Source organism: Camponotus vicinus, unplaced genomic scaffold, assembly GCF_025532165.1.
Source record: "Camponotus vicinus isolate PSW18456_S1 unplaced genomic scaffold, iyCamVici1.0 SCAF_4, whole genome shotgun sequence".
In the NCBI taxonomy this organism is placed as follows: Eukaryota; Metazoa; Arthropoda; class Insecta; order Hymenoptera; family Formicidae; genus Camponotus; species Camponotus vicinus.
The window spans coordinates 9,558,290-9,566,698 of NW_028141976.1; the positions used below are offsets into that span (position 1 = coordinate 9,558,290).

Below are 8,409 nucleotides of genomic sequence, written 5' to 3' on the forward strand. Positions count from 1 at the left end.
GTATGTCCAATTAAGATTCGAATTTCGTCCATAAAAGATCCAAAATTCATCCATTTGGTCCATAATTCGTTCATTTAAGATCGAAAATTTGTTCATTAGATCCATAGTTCGTCCATTTCAGGTCCATAGTTTGTCCATAGTTTGTCCAGTAAAGACGTCTTATGGATGTCCATTGGAGTTGCAAACGGACATACAATGGACGTCCTATAGACATCTACTGTATTCGATATGGACATCCAATGGATGTACACTATGTCCAGCATGTACGTTCGTCGTACGTACATAGGACGTACTTGTGCTTATTGGTTAACTGATTTACCTTCGTTTACCAACAGAAGAAGAATGGAAAAATATTTGTACTGGTATTCTGGAAAATTGGAATTTCCCTCACTGTGTTGTGGCTTTCGACAGAAAGCATGTGGAGATACAAGTTCCGCCAAATTCCGGGAGCTTATTTTACAACTACAAAAAAACACATAGCATTGTGTTGATGGCTGCATGTGATTACAAATATATGTTTACACTAGTTGATATTGGCTCGTATGGTGGCAATAGTGATGGTGGTATTTTTACCTCTTCTAACATTCATTTGGCACTGCAAGAAAAAACATTAAATCTTCTCAAAGGGATTGCAAATCTTCCTGAAAGTAACGTTAAAATGCCATACTTTTTTCTTGGAGATAGTGGTTTTCCAATAAGTCCTACTATGATCTTCTTAATTGAAGATGATATGAATGTTCAACAGTTTGAAGAGAAATTGGAGAAAATAATCTGTATAAGATATAAAATAAAAATTACTGGATTAATCATTACTATAAAATCTAGTTTTAATTATGTGCGCAATATTATGAAGCCTTCAAACTAGTATTTTTTTAGTAATATTGTTATTATCAAAATGTCATCGAAAAAACCTGAATATTCGATTGTTCTCAAAAATTTTACATTCAAATACAAAAATTCTTGCCCGATTATTTAAAAAAATTTTATACTTATTCACAATTTATCTTTATATATAGGGCGATCCTGAAAAACGTTATGTCTTTAAAATGACGTATTCCTGACACCATTCTAAGACAATTTTTCCTTTACCAAAATTTGATTTGAAGCGTAGTTTTTGAATTATGAGCAAAAATAGTTAGTAAATCACGCGTCGGGTACAGAAGGCAGGCAGGAGCGGCGCGGCGTGCCGCGAGCGCGGGCGCAGCTGACCGCCCGACGGGTGATTATCACCGCATGAGTCGCTAACTATTTTATCTTATAACATAAAATTATGCTTTAAATAAAATTTTGGTAAAGAAGAAAATGTCTTAGAATTACGTCAGAAATACGTGTTCCTTAAAATAACGTTATTTTAATAATGAAAAGTTGTTCCGGATCGCCGGCCGTCCGACGTTGCAATCAGCTGATTGTTACACGCGATATGTGTATGGCGGAGTGTGTGCGTAAGAGAGAGAGAGAGAGAGAGAGAGAGAGAGAGAGAGAGAGAGAGGGAGAGAGGGAGGGTAGGAGGGACAGACATTCATACACACGCACGCACTTTTTTTCTCGCTCTCTTTCTCTCTTTTACGCAACTCTCATACACTCTCTCATTCGGTCTCTCACTCACACTCTTTCGGTCACTCACTCACACACACTCTTTCGGTCACTCACTCACTCACTCACCTGCTTACTCACTTGCTCACTCACCTTGTAGCAGCGTAGCGAATCTTCATGCTATGTATTGTTGTTATCTGCTGCACGGTTATGATTGCTAGAGATGCGCGAAACAAAATATGTTTAAAATGCACTGCATTCGTATCTACACAATGTTCGACCCCTTCTCCTCCTCCTTTATTCTTAATATCTGTACTGCAAGGAAATACCTCGTCCATTTATTTCGATTCAACCGCAACTTTGTCGACTAGCACGACTCGCATTCCAATTACGAAAATTATCATCGGACTCACGCGAAAATCTCCATTGTATGCTTGGTGAATAATTTTCGAGCTTCCCGAGAATTGGCCATGCGCCAGCAAATTTTTAATCTTCTCCCGTTCGTGTCCCCGATCGATCGCGATTAGTACGGATAGAACAATGCATTGCAACGTTTCGCAGAGAGATGCATAAATATCTAGAAACAGACTCGATGGGTTTCAATAGTTGCACGTCTGAATAATTTACTTTATCGTTTGTAAAGATTGTTAACGATCAAAAATATAGTAAAAAAATTATACATATTGTGTCACGATTATAATTATTGTAGCTAAAATGCTCGTAATTATTATTTTAAAAAATATTGCACGAACAATTTATGAGAAAATATATATTTCCCAAGTTTTTCGGAAAAGTCAATGTGATTGCAGAAAAGCTCGTGTCGACAACGATAAAGCGCATAAAGGGATGTTTGTGACATTTGCCACAGTCTGTTCCTACCGAAGCGCGAAATGACGCCGACGTTTCTACTAATACAATGAACAAAGCGTGGCACGACCTACATTTGAGACTCGATTTTCAAGTTCAAAATAGCGAGTGCAAACTTGTTGTTCGCTACTATAAGTACATAAATACAGCTATCATTTCGATCAGATATATCGATTAAATAAAAGACGCACCATACTGATAAGATTCAAGATCAAGATCCCAACTTTCGACCTAGTTTTGACTTATTGTTAGTTAATACTTTAATCTCTCTCACTTTATAAGTTAACATTTAAATAACGGTCACATTTTTTTTGTTCTCTGACGTGTAACATTAAAATATATCGATTAAAATATACCAGAGCGGCAGAAAAAGTCCACAAAGATCGATCTGTTTTCATTGATTTTACATTTTCTTAATTCAAGTTGTCCTACTTAAAATAACCATAAGTTGTTTAATTAATGGGACTCGTATTAACCTAGATCTTGGACGTAAATTTGCGGATGTAATTGTGTAAACTGTAATATTAGGTATCGTTGGTCAAGCTGTCGTTGTCCTGCCAACGGGCAGCCCATCGTCGTTATGATTCACTGTCGGTTGCAGACATCCTTCATCGTCCTGAAACCACGTCACGGGCCGGATCGTTATCTCCGCATGGAGCATCGCAATTGTTTCACGTTCGATTATTGGAAAATGTGATACTGGGCGCGCACCAATGAAGCAAAACTGTTTAATTAGCCATCTGGTTATAATGACTAAATGAGATCGCGGCGGTTTTACATTTTCATAGAAATTAATTTTGGAATCGTATAAAACGTCTCGAAGCAAAAAAAAATTTAAAGTTGAATTATTTAATTCGTTACCTCGTTATAACGGTCAATTAAATATATAGGCTGAAACTTGGGGGAGGACCTTTTAATTATTAAAACTGGAAATGAACGGAATGTATCGCGCGAACATGTGAATGAACGTTCCGCTTGACATTGTCGAGACGATTTAAAAACATGAATTATTTCATTCGCTACGATAATGGTACAGTTCCACTTCGATTTAACGCTAATTTTAAAAGAGTGTGACTAAGCAAAACCTGTATTCGTCACTTTACTATGATTTGATTATGCAAACGCGCAATGCACTTCGCGATTGCGATTTAAGAAGCTAATAAATCATTGAATCAACCAACGAAGCAAGTGAAAAAAATGTAAAATATCTTTATTTCCGATGCTCAATGCGAAACTGATGACTTTCTATCTGATGACTAGCATTCGTCCTTGTCTAACGTCAACTTACTTATTGCCATTGCTAGATAAATGACCAGTCGCGAGAGACTAATCACGAATTTATGACGATTTGATCAGTCAAACATCCAATCACAGCCAAAGAAATCGATATACTATATATGTTATTTTATGTCACAATAGTATAAGATTTTATGAAACGGAATAAAAAACGTATAACATCTTCATTCGCGATTGTTGACCGGTAGTTTGTTCAGTTCAAAGACATCATCGTGGTTACAAGAAGAGACTCAGACCACACGTAATATATGTGTATACTTTGAATAACATATATCGCGGTTGAAACGTCGCCAAAAGAGCTTTATTTCTCTGAACACATAATCGTATCTCTTTTCAAAGCATCCTAAACAGTCAGCCAGTCTCGAGAATCAATCGAGGACTTTGCACTGGAAACTAATTTGCAGTGGAGTTCGCGATAGAAAACTGCGCTTCTCGAAGTTTGCAAGCCAGCAAATCGTTGAAATCGACAATCTCATTTGAAACAAGATGCGAGACGTGAAAGATATTTTAGAAAGATATATTAATATGAAAATAATTTTTATATCAAAATATGTCGATGAGAATGATTTCTCTCGCACATACACACAATCGCAATCTTTTTTCTTTATAATTCCAATCCAGTTTAAATCTAGAATAGGAATTATTTTTGATGTCGAATATTGGTTGGATAAATAAAAGTAACAAACATCATTAATAAAATTCGTCGAAAAATTATACAGAATTATTTAGGAAGATAATAACGAGATTTTTTTTATATAAATAAGGCAAATGCAGCAGTTGTAGCAATAGATTAGAATAAATTAAATTCATGTATCAAAGATGATACAAAGCCTCATTCCCGAAGACACTTAGCGCGTATAACTCTGTCTATATATGTATTCTTTCGTTGCAATCCGCCGTAAACGACGTTTTCCTTGTCTAACGTTGCTTATATATAAGGCCATTTATATTTCCTTAACTGCCATCTCCTCGGCATTGTCCTCGAAACACGCCATGGCACAAATTCCCATTCCGAGGTTTCTATTGGCCTCTCAGCTTCTGATCGTTGAGCGAACATTTACATTTTAATTCCCTTAGATAAATGCAAATCAACGATTTTATTTTTTACAACAAAGTTACCTCTGGACTTGTGCATTGTCATCTTTCAACTAACGTAACAGAAAACGTTATTTTTTATTATCGTCTAGATAGATGTATGAAATTTTAATTAGCTTTTATGAAAATAATTCTTTATATAAAAAAGAGTAAAACTTTATCAGACGAATTGACAAAATTTCGAGGAAGTAATATTTTTACATTTTTTCTATCGTATAGACAGCGAATTCTATTACCAGTAATTTTGAAACGAATGTAGGCATCGTTATTAAAGAAATTCTCAGTCGAAACGATAACTGCAACGCGATGACTCAAACGTGACCACATCGGAGAACATGTCATTTGCCTGGATACATCGATGATCTGAGTCTTATACGCAAGAATATCATTGTTATTACAGTGCGTCCGCGTGGCACATAGCTATTTATAAAACTATTCCGACATCATATTATTACATCGGATCAATAATAATCAATAATTACGTTGATCACTTAGGAATTGTAATCTTTAAATACCCGATACCCGAAGCGAGAATGTCGCGTTGATATGCAATGATATTAATAATTGTAACCTGGCAAATCTCGCTATAAATGTATTAATAGCAGTGATGTAAATACAAGTCGAAGACGCGTGAAATTTTTAGGGTATCAGTTAAACTCGATAATAATCAGATCAAATATATATGATCAAGCGATATCCAAAGCAACCTCTCAATTTAATAAAATATCTCTGCTTTCAAAAATATATGATTAATGCAATATTAACATATATATATAATTTATGTAATTAATTGTTTTTTATGTGATATATCCGAGGGGTCAATCACCATTCAGAAAATGTACAGTGGTTGTCATTTTTGGCACAATACGTTTTATACAATACATTTTATTGCTAACATTGCTATTGTATTGCTTTTGTATTTTTGGTATTCCTATTATTATTTTATTGTCAATATTAACAGTACTGCCGCAGAAATAAAAAGTGTTTCTAATGCATATTACTTTTTGTCTCATATTGCTAATATTATTTCAATTCATATTTTTCTAAAACATGAATTTCTTAAAATTATATTTACTGTACTGCAGCAATATATTCCTGATGAAATGTACAATGATTGCCAGTGGTTGACCCCTCGGATATATCTTTTGTACATCGAGCATTGGATGAGGATAAAAATGTTATTGTAACACACATTCGATAATCATCAACCGTTATAAAATAACTCCGTTGCATTTTATAACAGTTACAAAGTGAGCCGAAATATAATGAACTCTATATATCCGAGACGCAACGTTAATTAAAATTATCATAACGAGGCTCTACTGTATCTTGTTCTACTTTTAAATTAGAGCGGCCGAAAATTTAATTAATGGAGAACCATGCCCGGAAAGAATAATTAATCGGGATCTTTATGATAAATAGTATTGTTATAATAACGCCTGTCAAAAATAAAATATTTGGCTCATATAAATCACATTCGACGAAGAAGCCCCAACGTAATCGTTTATTGATGTTACATATATAGAGTTTCATTGATATTTATGTATCGATAAATATAAAGAAGGGATGTATATAAATAATTTCTATAAAGAATCGCGCTATATATAATGCCCGTGCTATTTAGAGATTGTAAAGAGCGTCCTCTCATCGCTACATACGGTTAGTCACGTTTATATTTATTTACGGCATGATCTTTTATCTTATCGAGACACTTTTTTCTCTTTTTTTTGTGCATGCTCGGTCACGAGACACGCTGATACTTTATCCAGAGCAGATGATGTCATCTGCAACCGGAATATTTCACAAAAACGCAATCACAGCGCAAAGTTCGTTTACCGAATGTTTGAAATTATTCGCGATTTCCATAGAAATGATTGCTCATCTGATCATCGAATAATGAATTTAACAAATTTTGACATATTGCGAAAATAATTTGAAATATAAACATTAATATATGTAGATTTAATAATTTTTCATTGATCATTAAACATTAAACTTTTCATTGAACTATATAAGAGATTTTCATTTTTTTTTTTTTTCAAAATTTTAGATATCGTTTACTGTACTATAATCTTTAAGCAACTGTTAACTGTAGAATATTCTTTAAGAAAAACTGTATTTTTATTTTAATGTTTTAATATTTTATATAAAGTATATTATATAATTTATTATATGAGAACTAATTAATTAATTACATTTGTGTTTTCCTACATATTTATATATTTTTATTATATTATTATATTATATATTTATTATATTATATATTTTTATATATTATATTTTTATTGTACTTTCTTAATATTTTATTATTTTAAATAAAAAATATTATTTCAAAAAAATAACCAATGAGGAATGGAATTAATTTAGAAAAAGGAATTAAAGAATAGAATTGAGAAAATTAATAAAAAGATATGTAATGTAGGAAGAAAAGTTATGTTTTATTAATATTTCAACCACGTATAATGCACGTGCAGTTTTGCATCCCCGTAATGATGCATATATGAAACCTATGCAACTTTTAACAAGCGTGCACGTTCAAGGAGATACTCGGGAAGATATTATGTAGCACGTGTAAGATGCACCAGACACCCTTGCGACCGATAATAGTGACGTAACAAAACGAAGGCGTAATGATTCAGCATATCGCTCTCTTCTACGCGCGTCAGCGCAAAAGCAGGTCGTTCCACCATTTATCAAACAGTTCTAGTAGGTATACTAGGCCGGTTCTAACCCAGGTCCTCTCAGGGGGGGTGAGGCGCGAGGGGATCTCAGCGGCGCGGGGGAATGACGTCACGCGGGACGAAGGGGATTTCGTAGGCGCGGGGGCTGCGGGGCGGGGCGGGGGACGTTTGTGTTGGATGTTTTATGACAAGTATAAACAATCATAAACCGATGTTCGGCTGCTTTGTACCCTTGCAGCGCGTGTGAGAGAGAACGATAATATCGCGTGCGAAAAAAATGCGTACGAGAGAGAACGATAGCGAGACTTATAATTAGCGCAAAGAATGGGAAAAGGGTAGTGCAAGGGAGAGGTGCGTAAATAATTATACATTTTTCTTTTTGAAATATAATTTCGGTGGCGCGGGGAATGACGTCACGCGCGAGGAAGGGAGTCTGCGAGGAGAAGGGGGATCCGCGGAAAGAAGACGGTGGTGTGAGAAGGATAGCGCTACGTGTGGGAAAAGGACAGCGCTACATGTGGGAAAAGGATAGCGCTAAGTGTGTGAAGAGGACAGTGCGACAAGGATGACATCAACGTGCGACAAGGATGGTGCAATGTAAGATGGCGTGAGAAGGACGACGCAAAGGTAAGTGAGCGACGAGCATAGAAAGAGAGAAAACGACAATAGCGCGAGAACAACGCGTGCGAGAGAGAACGATATTGCAAGAATAACGCGAGTGAGAGAGAGAGAACGATAGCGCGTACGAAAGAGAGAACGATAATAGCGCGAGAACAACGCGTGCGAGAGAGAACGATATCGCTATACTTACAACTAGCGCAAGAGAGACGCAAGGGATGGGAGCGCAAGGAGAGGCGCGTAAATAATTGCAATTTTTTTTTTCGTTACAATTAAAAATATGTAGAATTTATTTAAATGTGTGTATGAGTATTACAAA

General features: G+C 35.3%; 1 long non-coding RNA gene across 1 annotated transcript in view; it reads left to right on the forward strand.

Moving 5' to 3' along the window:
* The window catches only part of LOC145970457 (uncharacterized), a 79,717-nt gene that overhangs the window by 58,242 nt on the left and 13,066 nt on the right, over nt 1–8,409 (forward strand). The window lies entirely within an intron of this gene.